The following is a 15341-nucleotide window of genomic DNA, read 5'->3' as shown; positions in this document are numbered from 1 at the left end:
ATTGATCTTAAATCACATACATTATGGAGAAGGGCATTCAAAACACTGTCTATTGCACTTGACCTCCCAAAGAAGGGAGATTGGGTGCAAACAGGAATACCAGGTACACATAATACACAACCATATCTCAGTCAAAACAAATAATGCAGTCCAGAAATGATTGTCAGGTATCAAACATCAAAAGGGACTGTTCATTGTAGTAAAATAATTCTGATTCCTACAACATGACATAAGACAACCAGAGCCACAGAGAATCTTTATGACAAGATGTCAGACAACTCTGTTACCAAAGTCACTGCCTTCCAGTTACACAAATCATAGTGATACACTCAACACTACCAACAACAACCTCACCTGGACAGCAAGAGCCAACTACAGCCCTGTGTTCTCCTTCGCCACAATTTCTGCATACCTTTCTGTGACATATTTGTCACAAACTTTCTTGGGACGAAAATGACCCTAGTACAGTAAATGGGTTTGTATCCCTTCTATTGCTGACCCAGCTGCATGTGAAATGGGTATATTCTTTTTCCTTTTGTTGGCCCAACTGAAATGCTAATCAAAAATGTTCTTCTTTTTTTTATTTTAATGACATAGGACTACTGTTCAAGTCCTGGATTGATGACATGAACCAGTGGTGTCACATACCAATTTATGTGGATTTCTAATACTAAACAGACTATTTTTTTTTTCCCCTAGTCTGGACCCACATGTAAAAAGTTCTGCTTAGATGTGACCCCCCATCATTGTGTTGACATCCAGTATTGGTGTAGAGCCAATATTTGTGAGGTGTTAATGACCGCAAGATGCTGTGTAGTGGTGAGAGGCTTATTGCTGGGCCTGGTGGGATCCATTTTGGATAGTCCCTGGAGTGAAAATACACATGATTGAGGATGGAATACAGCTTCAGTGGAAGTGTACTGCCTACATTTCTGGAGCTGAAGGAACTTCAGACGTGTGGGTGGATGGAGACAGGGCTACTCATAGACATTCTATGAGAGCCTTTTAGCAAGGGATTGCTTAATAGTTGTTCCTAGTGACTTCAATTTGGTTGATTTTAGGGGAATGGGGGTGAGTAAGCAGATTCTGTTGTTCGACGTAGGGGACTGTGTAGACCGGGCCTGCCCTTTTGTCCTAATTGTTTCTTCAGGAAGGGTGATGGCATCCAGGTGCAGTGTTTACACTTCAATGTGCTCCTATTTTGGATACTCTTGCTTGGAGGCATCGTCGTGATTACCTGGTTAGAGAGCAATTATCTTGCAAAATAGGAATGTGTCTGCACTGTACACAAAAATAAAATTTGAAAAGGAACTACTTCAAACTGGTTCCTGGACTTAAGACAACATGCGACTTAGTGGAGAAGTTGGACTTAAACCATCCCACTTTGTTCAATTTCTAAGTTCTTCTTGATCATGGAAGGGAGAGAACAGCAGATTACTTGAGAGCTGATATGATTAGCTGTTAGGACAAGTCTTTCAGACATGCGTGGACATTACTTGAAATCTGTGTAACATGCTGGACAAACTCTGGATCCACCTAGCACTTAGAGGTCTTCCTAGAGATGAAAGGTGTGTGCCTGATGCTGCAGGACGAGTTACTTCAGGGAGATATTTCCTACCGTGTGGATTACCCACAAGAGCTGACCACAACTGTGAGGGGTTTGCACGCCTTACTTGCATGGTTCTTAAGGCAAACTCCAATTGTAGAACCCTATAGCTGAATCTCCATCAATGAGTTAAGTATTTCGTTTTGCTGCTGGTTTATATTACTCCTCCTTTTACTAAGACAGCCAAGGGCTGGATTGTTAGTTGTGTCTGTGAGTTTGAAGTCTCTGTCCCTCACACTCCCACCCGGAGAAGCCTGTGACTGCTCTCCTGATAGTGGAGTGCAGAAAGAGTGATCTTAGTGCAGTTTGCAGAGACACAGTAAAATGGACCATAGGACACCAGAGACAAACAACTCCAAGCACCACAGTTGTGGCTTCCTGCCCTCTGAATGGGGTCTGACAAACGGGAACTCCGAACCCCAAGTGAACAGGTTCTCAACATCATGGCTCAAAGTATTAGTCATGCTTCCAACTCCAGCAAGGCAACTCTGATCCATGCTTATCGCTTTGCTTTAAAGAGGCATATCACCAGAACAGTTCAGAGCTTCTCACATAAAACCAATTGTGAAAAACAGGTGATTCACCATTTTGATCTGAAGAACTCCAGGTCATTTGCAAAACGCCCATGCCTGGCAGGTGAAAAAAGCATACAACAAAACATCTATGTTGTATGACATGCTTTTAATTGCTAATTCAAACTGGCACACACACCTAAGACATATATGTGTTAATATTGGGGGAAATCAAAAGATAGGTAGGTTGACTCCACTGGAGAAGATCTTAATACCGCCAAATGATTAGTGTTCAACAACATTGAGGCAACTGACAGTCACTGCACCATTATACATTCAACTGTACTACACTGGAATGTGTTCTTTGTCTGGAGGCCACGATCTGGTCTACTATTCCTCTCATTTCTTACAAAAAGGCAACCATAATCTGACACTTTTCTGAGAATTTAAAAAAGGATCAGTGTCGGGTGATGACATTCCTATTAGACTACAAGGCAGATTGCATATAATCTAGTGTGGTACAGTTGAATGTGTAATGCCTCGGTGATATAAAATTTGTTGATGTAGAAGATTTGTGTTTTCCCCTCTCACTTCTTGATATGTTTACATATCCATTGTAACAGGTGCATTGTTACTGCCAGACCCCTGAGCAGCCTGTGAGATAATCACCCACTTCACACTAAAGAGCAGGGTACACAGTGAGGGCACCAGTGGCACTGAAACAGATTAACTTTTTCTCCTCAGTAGATCAGAAACCAGGTTGACTCTTGCTGTAGGGGCCACATTAAAAAACATCACCGTGGAAACTCGCAAGAATCCACTCTACCTTTACTTCTGCACTGCTAAGACCACCACCGCCTTTTTGCATCTGATGATTGAACCTCATTCTCTACACCTACGCAGATGTTGCTCAGATCATCCTAAAAATCTGTACGAGACTGATCTAATAGTTTGAGACACAGAGTAAGAGATGTTACTATCTACAGGGACTACAAACAACTGAAAATATATCTCCGCATGAAAAAGTAATCCTACATCTATTTCAAAACTGTTATTTTTAATATGACAATGTGTGGGAGCAGCGGCAAGTAATGCAGGTGGATGCAGATCTAATTTTAATATAGCAATTCACCACCCTACTAAAATATGCTACCGTGTGTAATGCCTATCCTTCCATCCAGCATCCACACAAAAAGTAAAGATCATATGATGTCTCTAATAATTATAAGGTTAGCATAGACCAGCCATTGTACCTTATGTCCGTGGTCTTCAAAATGTTTAATGCTGTAACCCCCCAGGGAAAAACAAATCTTCACACCCCCCCTTCTGAAATTTTCACAATTAAATTGGCAATGTTTAAAAATGAAATTTGAATGCATGATGTCAAACACACTATTCTGGTTAGGCAGGCCTTACAAACGTGTACAATTATCCACAGTGTGATGGTAAGAAGTGGGGGTTTTGAAGAGTATTTGGAGTCCCTTTCCTTAGAACACATACTCTGAGCTTGTATATAAATGGCAAAACATAGTAGTGATGGGCCATTACAGAGCTGTTTTCTGCTTCCCATTTTTTTCAGCTTAAAACAAAACCCTAATATAAGCATAATGCTTCTTTTGGACAAAGCCTGGTGCTTCGAGGGCCTACCAGTTAGAAGACCCCTGCTATGTACACAAACCACCTTTATACATCATCAACTATCGGCCATATTCCTGAAGATTTTATTTCAATGAATTGCATGACACAGAAACATACCTGAATTGTTGCAATACAAACTGCTTAAATTCCTCCCTTTATGAACATTCAGGTTCTCCAAAGCATCACTTTTCAAAGTATCCATCAGCAGCACAACATGCATAGAAGTAAAACTATTTCTATTTTCTACTGCCAGTTAATAGAGCTTTTTAGCAAGCCAAATCTTGAATGTCCTCTGCCACCTTACCATTAGAAAAACTAAAAACTTGGCTCTTCACAATAAATTTCTGAATCTGATCAACCCATACACATTTATTATACCACTTCTGCAGGTCTCTGGTCAAAGTTGCCTTGAGTATTAGGGTGTAGAACTGAGCTTGTTCCCCTTCCCTGGAGGAGAGAATGTCTCAAGTTGCTTGGTACAAAATATAGAGACAAGAAAACCATACAAGCAGCCATTGCAGGAAGGGATCATAGATCCTCTGAGGCACACTGCTCACAGCTTGACTGCAGCATTGATTTGCTCCATCTTCCTCATAGAGCAAGCACGCCATCTGTACTAATGCGTATGGTCTCACCAGCCCCAATATTATGCCTTGCACCCTCTCTGGAACTGGGTGTGACATGCCCCTTCACATGTTAATACAAGAAGTAGCAGCTTCACGTGCACCTACTCACAGATTCTGGCAAACTATTCTCAAATCAGTATGTGAAGTTGTATACGCATGGACTTCGGCAATGGTACCGAGACTTGCACTCACTTGTACGTGTGGGTATCAACACTGGCACCTACACCCAGAGATATCGACAGCTGCCAACATCCTTGCCTCTGCTTCCTGTCTGGCACTAGCACTGGCACCACATCAAAATCTACTTGGATCCACTCATAGGTTTAAAACACCAACAGTGGATATGTATGTATGGCCATAACGGCAGAGAGACAGCAGATCTTCAAATTAAGGCAGGCCCCACTGAGAAGAAAACATACTGGGAAGGGATACACACCACAGGCTTAGATATGAACAATGGGATGTGCAAACATAAGTACTGGGGCAAGAAGATAAATGCACATGAACTTGTTCACTGGGATACACATAATCCAGGAAAGAGCCAAGTACATAAAAAGAGGCAATGTAATTTGAACACGTGAACCTTGGAACAGGGAGACAGAAATATGGGCACTGAAATAGATACGTGACAAGGACTTGCTTAGACAGAGATGTAGGATACCAGGACAGGTAGACAATGACACCAACACAGGGAACCCACAACATGTCTAAGGACCAAAGAAAAAAACGGTTTTGTATCCCTCAAGTTAATCTCAAATCAAAAAGTGGGCAGGTATATGAGTTAACTGGATAGGTGTCATTGATACTCCAATAAGGAGGCTCAGATACACATAGGTAGTGAGAAATTGAAGGTAAACATAACAACTGAATGTGACAGCAATATATCATTACTTATTGAGATGCACAGTCAAAATACGGAGAGATGAGGTGTTGGATATTGGTCATGTAACATCGTAGAACTTTTTGATAGATCTTTGCTTTGCGCCAGATGTATTGTCTAGTACACAGCTAAGAGACTGTTCACAATCACGTGTTGAAATCTTGGCTTGTTAGTATTCCAGAGCTGGAGAGACATGGACAATGGAACTAGGAGACAAATATCTGAAAATGATAGATAGCAAAGACTGGCAGACATGGACTTCATAACTTGAAGTAAAATGGACTGAGACAGAGACACTTTGAACAGAGATTTGCTTAAATGCACAGGGAGTAAAATGACAGGTTTTACAGGGTTGCAAAATGATGTATGGTAATGCAATAGCGGTATGGTCCCTGCTTAAAGGGTTACCAGGCATCGTTTAAAACCAGTAGAAGTCATGAACGGAGAATATAGAAGACATACAGTTGGAGTCTAGTGCAATAGATAGAATTAGAGGTAGAGGAAATCACTTATTGGCTCTAGGGCAGAATCATGGTGGCAAAGGTGGAAGCATTATAAAACCTCTCTCTGCATTAGCTTAGGTGTCTTGCAACATTCCTCAATATTTCATCCCCAACTTAGTTCACCACCGACTGCATCTCTGCACTTATGTTGTGTTTCTCATTTTTGGTTCCCTCTTCCTTTCCTTTGACCTTACATAGTAATACTATTGTATTACTGGACGTATGCTGAATCTTGAATCCTACCTCCTTGTGGTTTCATTTGAATATGGTTATAACCTCCTGGTGACTTAGGGCTTCGATCCTAGTCCCCTGTTGGATACAGAGGTCAAGTTGCTCATCCGAAAATATGAAAATGGTTCAGTTTATTATTGAAAACGGGGCCTATTTGCCCAATATTTGTCTTGAAAAAATGCCTATTTGCCTGTACTGTGTTTTTCTTTTTAAAGGAGCACCAAGCAATGGTTCCATGAAGGTCCTGAGCCAAAATCCAGTACCTGTCCTTAACCTGTATCTCTAGTGTCTCTCCCTTCCACCATTTTTCTCCTAGTTCCGAACTGAGATATTTTCTAATACCATATTTAAGTTGGAACAGGTCGACAAATGTGATTCTCAGCAGGTCCCATTTTGCCCATTTAAGTATTTTCCCCAAATCCTGACAAGATAATCCCCATTACCTGGGGGACACTTTAAGGCTTCATTCTGTTTTAGGTTATGGTCAGTTCAGTGGGAGTAGTCTTGGCCAGCAAGCAAACCAAGATTTATTAATGTGCAGCCTGCACTATGCTCCCTTTCTAGCTCTTATCTGACAAAGATATTCATCAGAAGAACAGCTTCTCAACAAATTGAATCATGGCTGTTTAAGACCTGTATTAAAGTGAACACCTGAAAGCAGAATGTATGCCCTATTGTCAGTGAAAGTAATCCAAGCCAAGTTCAAGATTTCACCACAGCAACAGAGCTAGGAGTATTCACGTTCAACTGTTGGACAGCTCCAGGTCTCAACACTTTCTTATCCATACAGCAGCCTTATCTTCAAGATCCACATAAGACAATGCATGAAACTGCTCTTGCAACTTCAAAACGAACTTTTAAGAATAGGCAGAGGCTATGCCTCCCTCGCTGTCGTCTGAAACTGCCACTTCCATACATGAAAAATAATTGTAATATTAACTTTCTTTTAAATACAACAGGACAGGAACTACAAATACCCAATGTTATGGTACACAACTCAGTAAACACAGAAAGATGGAAGGCTGAGTGTGCCTAGTGTAAAGTCGAAGCATGAAAATCCTGTGAATTTGTTTCTGCAGCTTGTAGATGGTGGTGGGCGATGCACGACTGTGTGGGTCAAGACCACCATCCTTGTAAACGCATGTACATGTTTTGATACGAGGGAGCAGTATCCATTTTTCCTAGATCTCCGCCCATCTTATTTGTGCATTGCAGATGCATTTTAGTTAATGGATTAGTGTTGCTGTGAGGCGGTGGGGTCGATGATGAAGCATTCTAGTTTACACAGTCAGACGCCTTTTCTGCACCTGTCAGGATCCATGTAAGAACAATGGGATATAGGCAAATTACGAGGACAGTAAGGCAGCAGGATCAGGTGTCCTTTGCAGATTGAAAGCAATATTTAAAGAGTTCTGATTTCCCAATTACCATTTGGACTGATCACAAGTGTAAGGAAATGCCTCCTTGGCATGGTTGCCCCCTGACTTTTTGCCTTTGCTGATGCTATGTTTACAATTGAAAGTGTGCTGAGGCCTGCTAACCAGGCCCCAGCACCAGTGTTCTTTCCCTAACCTGTACTTTTGTATCCACAATTGGCAGACCCTGGCATCCAGCTAAGTCCCTTGTAACTGGTACTTCTAGTACCAAGGGCCCTGATGCCAAGGAAGGTCTCTAAGGGCTGCAGCATGTCTTATGCCACCCTGGAGACCTCTCACTCAGCACAGACACACTGCTTGCCAGCTTGTGTGTGCTAGTGAGGACAAAACGAGTAAGTCGACATGGCACTCCCCTCAGGGTGCCATGCCAGCCTCTCACTGCCTATGCAGTATAGGTAAGACACCCCTCTAGCAGGCCTTACAGCCCTAAGGCAGGGTGCACTATACCATAGGTGAGGGTACCAATGCATGAGCATGGTACCCCTACAGTGTCTAAACAAAACCTTAGACATTGTAAGTGCAGGGTAGCCATAAGAGTATATGGTCTGGGAGTCTGTCAAACACGAACTCCACAGCACCATAATGGCTACACTGAAAACTGGGAAGTTTGGTATCAAACTTCTCAGCACAATAAATGCACACTGATGCCAGTGTACATTTTATTGTAAAATACACCACAGAGGGCACCTTAGAGGTGCCCCCTGAAACTTAACCGACTGTCTGTGTAGGCTGACTAGTTCCAGCAGCCTGCCACACCAGAGACATGTTGCTGGCCCCATGGGGAGAGTGCCTTTGTCACTCTGAGGCCAGTAACAAAGCCTGCACTGGGTGGAGATGCTAACACCTCCCCCAGGCAGGAGCTGTGACACCTGGCGGTGAGCCTCAAAGGCTCACCCCTTTGTCACAGCCCAGCAGGGCACTCCAGCTTAGTGGAGTTGCCCGCCCCCTCCGGCCACGGCCCCCACTTTTGGCGGCAAGGCTGGAGGGAACAAAGAAAGCAACAAGGAGGAGTCACTGGCCAGTCAGGACAGCCCCTAAGGTGTCCTGAGCTGAGGTGACTCTAACTTTTAGAAATCCTCCATCTTGCAGATGGAGGATTCCCCCAATAGGGTTAGGATTGTGACCCCCTCCCCTTGGGAGGAGGCACAAAGAGGGTGTACCCACCCTCAGGGCTAGTAGCCATTGGCTACTAACCCCCCAGACCTAAACACGCCCTTAAATTTAGTATTTAAGGGCTATCCTGAACCCTAGAAAATCAGATTCCTGCAACTACAAGAAGAAGGACTGCCTAGCTGAAAACCCCTGCAGAGGAAGACCAGAAGACGACAACTGCCTTGGCTCCAGAAACTCACCGGCCTGTCTCCTGCCTTCCAAAGATCCTGCTCCAGCGACGCCTTCCAAAGGGACCAGCGACCTCGACATCCTCTGAGGACTGCCCCTGCTTCGAAAAGACAAGAAACTCCCGAGGACAGCGGACCTGCTCCAAGAAAAGCTGCAACTTTGTTTCCAGCAGCTTTAAAGAACCCTGCAAGCTCCCCGCAAGAAGCGTGAGACTTGCAACACTGCACCCGGCGACCCCGACTCGGCTGGTGGAGATCCAACACCTCAGGAGGGACCCCAGGACTACTCTAAGACTGTGAGTACAAAAACCTGTCCCCCCTGAGCCCCCACAGCGCCGCCTGCAGAGGGAATCCCGAGGCTTCCCCTGACCGCGACTCTTTGAATCCTAAGTCCCGACACCTGGGAGAGACCCTGCACCCGCAGCCCCCAGGACCTGAAGGACCGGACTTTCACTGGAGGAGTGACCCCCAGGAGTCCCTCTCCCTTGACCAAGTGGAGGTTTCCCCGAGGAATCCCCCCCTTGCCTGCCTGCAGCGCTGAAGAGATCCCTAGATCTCCCATTGACTTCCATTACAAACCCGACGCTTGTTTCTACACTGCACCCGGCCGCCCCCGCGCTGCTGAGGGTGAAATTTCTGTGTGGGCGTGTGTCCCCCCCGGTGCCCTACAAAACCCCCCTGGTCTGCCCTCCGAAGACGCGGGTACTTACCTGCAAGCAGACCGGAACCGGGGCACCCCCTTCTCTCCATTCTAGCCTATGTGTTTTGGGCACCACTTTGAACTCTGCACCTGACCGGCCCTGAACTGCTGGTGTGGTGACTTTGGGGTTGCTCTGAACCCCCAACGGTGGGCTACCTTGGACCAAGAACTGAACCCTGTAAGTGTCTTACTTACCTGGTAAAACTAACCAAAACTTACCTCCCCTAGGAACTGTGAAAATTGCACTGTGTCCACTTTTAAAACAGCTATTTGTCAATAACTTGAAAAGTATACATGCAATTTTTATGATTTAAAGTTTCTAAAGTACTTACCTGCAATACCTTTCAAATGAGATGTTACATGTAGAATTTGAACCTGTGGTTCTTAAAATAAACTAAGAAAAGATATTTTTCTATACAAAAACCTATTGGCTGGATTTGTCTCTGAGTGTGTGTACCTCATTTATTGTCTATGTGTATGTACAACAAATGCTTAACACTACTCCTTGGATAAGCCTACTGCTCGACCACACTACCACAAAATAGAGCACTAGTATTATCTCTTTTACCACTATTTTACCTCTAAGGGGAACCCTTGGACTCTGTGCATGCTATTCCTTACTTTGAAATAGCACATACAGAGCCAACTTCCTACATTGGTGGATCAGCGGTGGGGTACAAGACTTTGCATTTGCTGGACTACTCAGCCAATACCTGATCACACGACAAATTCCAAAATTGTCATTAGAAATTCATTTTTGCAATTTGAAATTTTTCTAAATTCTTAAAAGTCCTGCTAGGGCCTTGTGTGTTAAGTCCCTGTTTAGCATTGTCTTTTAGAGTTTAAAAGTTTGTTAGAAGTTTGAAATTAGATTCTAGAAACAGTTTTAGATTCTTTAAAAAGTCTTCCAACTTTTAGCAAAATAATGTCTGATACAGAGATGAATGTGGTGGAACTCGACACCACACCTTACCTCCATCTTAAGATGAGGGAGCTAAGGTCTCTCTGTAATATCAAAAAAATAACCATTGGCTCCAGACCTACCAAAATTCAGCTCCAGGAGCTGTTGGCAGAGTTTGAAAAAGCCAACCCCTCTGATGATGACATCACAGAGGAAGAAATTAGTGACTTGGAGGCCAATGTCCCTCCTCCAGTCCTAAATAGGGAGAACAGGACCCCTCAAGTCCTGTCTCCAACTGTGTTAGTCAGAAATAGTGAGTCCCTCACAGGAGGGTCCCACATTTCTGAAATCACTGAGGATGCTCTCAGTGAAGATGACCTCCTGTTAGCCAGGATGGCCAAAAGATTGGCTTTAGAGAGACAGCTCCTAGCCATAGAAAGGGAAAGACAAGAGATGGGCCTAGGACCCATCAATGGTGGCAGCAATATAAATAGGGTCAGAGATTCTCCTGACATGTTAAAAATCCCCAAAGGGATTGTGACAAAATATGAAGATGGTGATGACATCACCAAGTGGTTCACAGCTTTTGAGAGGGCTTGTGTAACCAGAAAAGTGAACAGATCTCACTGGGGTGCTCTCCTTTGGGAAATGTTTACTGGAAAGTGTAGGGATAGACTCCTCACACTCTCTGGAAAAGATGCAGAATCTTATGACCTCATGAAGGGTACCCTGATTGAGGGCTTTGGATTCTCCACTGAGGAGTACAGGATTAGGTTCAGGGGGGCTCAAAAATCCTCGAGCCAGACCTGGGTTGACTTTGTTGACTACTCAGTGAAAACACTAGATGGTTGGATTCAAGGCAGTGGTGTAAGTAATTATGATGGGCTGTACAATTTATTTGTGAAAGAACACCTGTTAAGTAATTGTTTCAATGATAAACTGCATCAGCATCTGGTAGACCTAGGACCAATTTCTCCCCAAGAATTGGGAAAGAAGGCGGACCATTGGGTCAAGACAAGGGTGTCCAAGACTTCAACAGGGGGTGACCAAAAGAAAGGGGTCACAAAGACTCCCCAGGGGAAGGGTGATGAGACAACCAAAACTAAAAATAGTAAAGAGTCTTCTACAGGCCCCCAAAAACCTGCACAGTAGGGTGGGCCCAGAGCCTCTTCACAAAACAATGGGTACAAGGGTAAAAACTTTGATCCCAAAAAGGCCTGGTGTCATAGCTGTAAACAGCATGGACACCAAACTGGAGACAAGGCCTGTCCCAAGAAAGGTTCCACTCCAAACTCCCATCCAGGTAACACTGGTATGGCTAGTCTCCAAGTGGGATCAACAGTGTGCCCAGAGCAAATCAGGGTCCACACTGAAGCTACTCTAGTTTCTGAGGGTGGGGTGGATTTAGCCACACTAGCTGTCTGGCCGCCTAACATGCAAAAATACAGACAGCAACTCTTAATTAATGGGACTAGAATAGAGGGCCTGAGGGATACAGGTGCCAGTGTCACCATGGTGACAGAGAAACTGGTTTCCCCTGGCCAATACCTGACTGGAAACACTTACACAGTCACCAACGCTGACAATCAGAAAAAAGTACATCCCATGGCAATGGTTACTTTAGAATGGGGAGGGGTCAATGGCCTGAAACAGGTGGTGGTCTCCTCAAATATCCCAGTGGACTGTCTGCTTGGAAATGACCTGGAGTCCTCAGCATGGGCTGAGGTAGAACTAAAAACCCATGCAGCAATGCTGGGTATCCCTGAACTGGTGTGTGTGAAAACCAGAGCACAGTGCAAGGCACAGGGTGAACAAGTAGAGCTGGAGTCTGGAAGAATGGCCCAGCCTACCAAGAGGAAAGGAAAGTCAGTTGGGAAACCAACTTCAACACAGCAAAAGAAAGGGAACCTCTCTTCTCAGGAAGAAGTTCTGCCCTCTGAGGGAACTGAGCCTTTGGAGCTTGAACCTTACCAGGTTGAGCTCTTAGGCCCAGGGGGACCCTCAAGGGAGGAGCTGTGTAAGGGACAAGAAACCTGTCCCTCTCTTGAAGGCCTTAGGCAGCAAGCTGCTGAAGAGTCCAAAGGCAAGAAAAATGGAACACATAGGGTCTATTGGGAAGATGGACTCCTGTACACTGAGGCCAGAGACCCCAAACCTGGTGCCACTAGGAGAGTGGTAGTGCCTCAGCTGTTCAGGACGTTCATCCTAACATTGGCCCATGACATTCCCCTTGCTGGACATTTGGGACAAACCAAGACGTGGGAGAGGTTAGTCAACCACTTCTACTGGCCCAATATGTCCAACATGGTTAAGGAGTTTTGCCTCTCCTGCCCCACCTGTCAAGCCAGTGGTAAGACAGGTGGGCATCCAAAGGCCCCCCTCATTCCACTTCCAGTGGTGGGGGTTCCCTTTGAAAGAGTGGGTGTGGACATAGTTGGTCCACTAGAACCTCCCACAGCCTCAGGAAATATGTATATCCTGGTAGTAGTGGATCATGCTACCAGGTATCCTGAAGCTATTCCCCTTAGGTCGACTACTGCCCCTGCAGTAGCCAAGGCCCTCATTGGTATCTTTACCAGAGTGGGTTTCCCTAAGGAGGTGGTGTCTGACAGAGGTACCAACTTCATGTCAGCATACCTAAAGCACATGTGGAATGAGTGTGGAGTGACTTATAAATTCACTACACCATACCATCCACAAACTAATGGCTTGGTTGAGAGATTCAACAAGACATTAAAAGGCATGATCATGGGGCTCCCAGAAAAACTCAAAAGGAGATGGGATGTCCTCTTGCCATGTCTGCTTTTCGCTTACAGAGAGGTGCCACAGAAGGGAGTAGGATTCTCACCCTTTGAACTTCTGTTTGGTCATCCTGTAAGGGGACCACTTGCCCTTGTTAAAGAAGGCTGGGAGAGACCTCTCCATGAGCCTAAACAGGAGATAGTGGACTATGTACTTGGCCTTCGCTCTAGAATGGCAGAGTACATGGAAAAGGCAACCAAAAACCTTGAGGCCAGCCAACAGCTCCAAAAGTTTTGGTATGACCAAAAGGCTGCACTGGTTGAGTTCCAACCAGGGCAGAAAGTCTGGGTTCTGGAGCCTGTGGCTCCCAGGGCACTCCAGGACAAATGGAGTGGCCCTTACCCAGTGCTAGAAAGGAAGAGTCAGGTCACCTACCTGGTGGACCTGGGCACAAGCAGGAGCCCCAAGAGGGTGATCCATGTGAACCGCCTTAAGCTCTTCCATGACAGGGCTGATGTGAATCTGTTGATGGTAACAGATGAGGATCAGGAGGCAGAGAGTGAACCTCTCCCTGATCTTCTGTCATCAGACCCAAAAGATGGCACAGTAGATGGAGTGATCTACTCAGACACCCTCTCTGGCCAACAGCAAGCTGATTGTAGGAGAGTCCTACAACAGTTTCCTGAACTCTTCTCCTTAACCCCTGGTCAGACACACCTGTGTACCCATGATGTGGACACAGGAGACAGCATGCCTGTCAAAAACAAAATCTTTAGACAGTCTGACCATGTTAAGGAAAGCATCAAGGTGGAAGTCCACAAGATGCTGGAATTGGGAGTAATTGAGCGCTCTGACAGCCCCTGGGCTAGCCCAGTGGTCTTAGTCCCCAAACCTCACACCAAAGATGGAAAGAAAGAGATGAGGTTTTGTGTGGACTACAGAGGGCTCAATTCTGTCACCAAGACAGATGCTCATCCAATTCCAAGAGCTGATGAGCTCATAGACAAATTAGGTGCTGCCAAATTCTTAAGTACCTTTGACTTGACAGCAGGGTACTGGCAAATAAAAATGGCACCTGGAGCAAAAGAGAAAACAGCATTCTCCACACCTGATGGGCATTATCAGTTTACTGTTATGCCCTTTGGTTTAAAGAATGCCCCTGCCACCTTCCAAAGGTTGGTGAATCAAGTCCTTGCTGGCTTGGAGTCCTTTAGCACAGCTTATCTTGATGATATTGCTGTCTTTAGCTCCACCTGGCAGGATCACCTGGTCCACCTGAAGAAGGTTTTGAAGGCTCTGCAATCTGCAGGCCTCTCTATCAAGGCATCCAAATGCCAGATAGGGCAGGGAACTGTGGTTTACTTGGGCCACCTTGTAGGTGGAGGCCAAGTTCAGCCACTCCAACCCAAGATCCAGACTATTCTGGACTGGGTAGCTCCAAAAACCCAGACTCAAGTCAGGGCATTCCTTGGCTTGACTGGGTATTACAGGAGGTTTGTGAAGGGATATGGATCCATTGTGACAGCCCTCACTGAACTCACCTCCAAGAAAATGCCCAAGAAAGTGAACTGGACTGTGGAATGCCAACAGGCCTTTGACACCCTGAAACAAGCAATGTGCTCAGCACCAGTTCTAAAAGCTCCAGATTATTCTAAGCAGTTCATTGTGCAGACTGATGCCTCTGAACATGGGATAGGGGCAGTTTTGTCCCAAACAAATGATGATGGCCTTGACCAGCCTGTTGCTTTCATTAGCAGGAGGTTACTCCCCAGGGAGCAGCGTTGGAGTGCCATTGAGAGGGAGGCCTTTGCTGTGGTTTGGTCCCTGAAGAAGCTGAGACCATACCTCTTTGGGACTCACTTCCTAGTTCAAACTGACCACAGACCTCTCAAATGGCTGATGCAAATGAAAGGTGAAAATCCTAAACTGTTGAGGTGGTCCATCTCCCTACAGGGAATGGACTTTATAGTGGAACACAGACCTGGGACTGCCCATGCCAATGCAGATGGCCTTTCCAGGTTCTTCCACTTAGAAAATGAAGACTCTCTTGGGAAAGGTTAGTCTCATCCTCTTTCGTTTGGGGGGGGGGTTGTGTAAGGAAATGCCTCCTTGGCATGGTTGCCCCCTGACTTTTTGCCTTTGCTGATGCTATGTTTACAATTGAAAGTGTGCTGAGGCCTGCTAACCAGGCCCCAGCACCAGTGTTCTTTCCCTAACCTGTACTTT

Source organism: Pleurodeles waltl, chromosome 12, assembly GCF_031143425.1.
Source record: "Pleurodeles waltl isolate 20211129_DDA chromosome 12, aPleWal1.hap1.20221129, whole genome shotgun sequence".
NCBI classification, from domain to species: Eukaryota; Metazoa; Chordata; class Amphibia; order Caudata; family Salamandridae; genus Pleurodeles; species Pleurodeles waltl.
This window is presented reverse-complemented; position numbering follows the sequence as displayed.